Source organism: Phytophthora infestans, genomic scaffold, assembly GCF_000142945.1.
Source record: "Phytophthora infestans T30-4 supercont1.55 genomic scaffold, whole genome shotgun sequence".
NCBI lineage: Eukaryota > Oomycota > Peronosporomycetes > Peronosporales > Peronosporaceae > Phytophthora > Phytophthora infestans.
Genome location: NW_003303704.1, coordinates 620,570 through 620,895, shown reverse-complemented (window position 1 = coordinate 620,895; position 326 = coordinate 620,570).

Sequence of the window (326 nt, the reverse complement as noted above, 5' to 3'; positions counted from 1 at the left end):
TGGAGTGTGCTGATGCTAATGAGGGCACCAGGGAGGGTTCGTTCGGCTTGGTTTCGAGTGCAGCGCGAGACGAGCCCAAGGGTCACTCCAAGATGATGAAGTTGAACCCTGGCGAGAGACAGGGGTGGTGGTCGGCCAAGAAATTCGACCGACGGATCAGAATGAGAGCTCTGGTGCAAGGCGCTGTGAACGACCAGCGAACGAGGATCCACCTCGACACAGGAGCGAACGTTAGTGTGATCACTGACGCCTTTGCCAAGAAGTTGCGACTTCGAGATGTACCCGATCACGGACGCCGCATTGACATTCAAGGAATCAACGAAGGT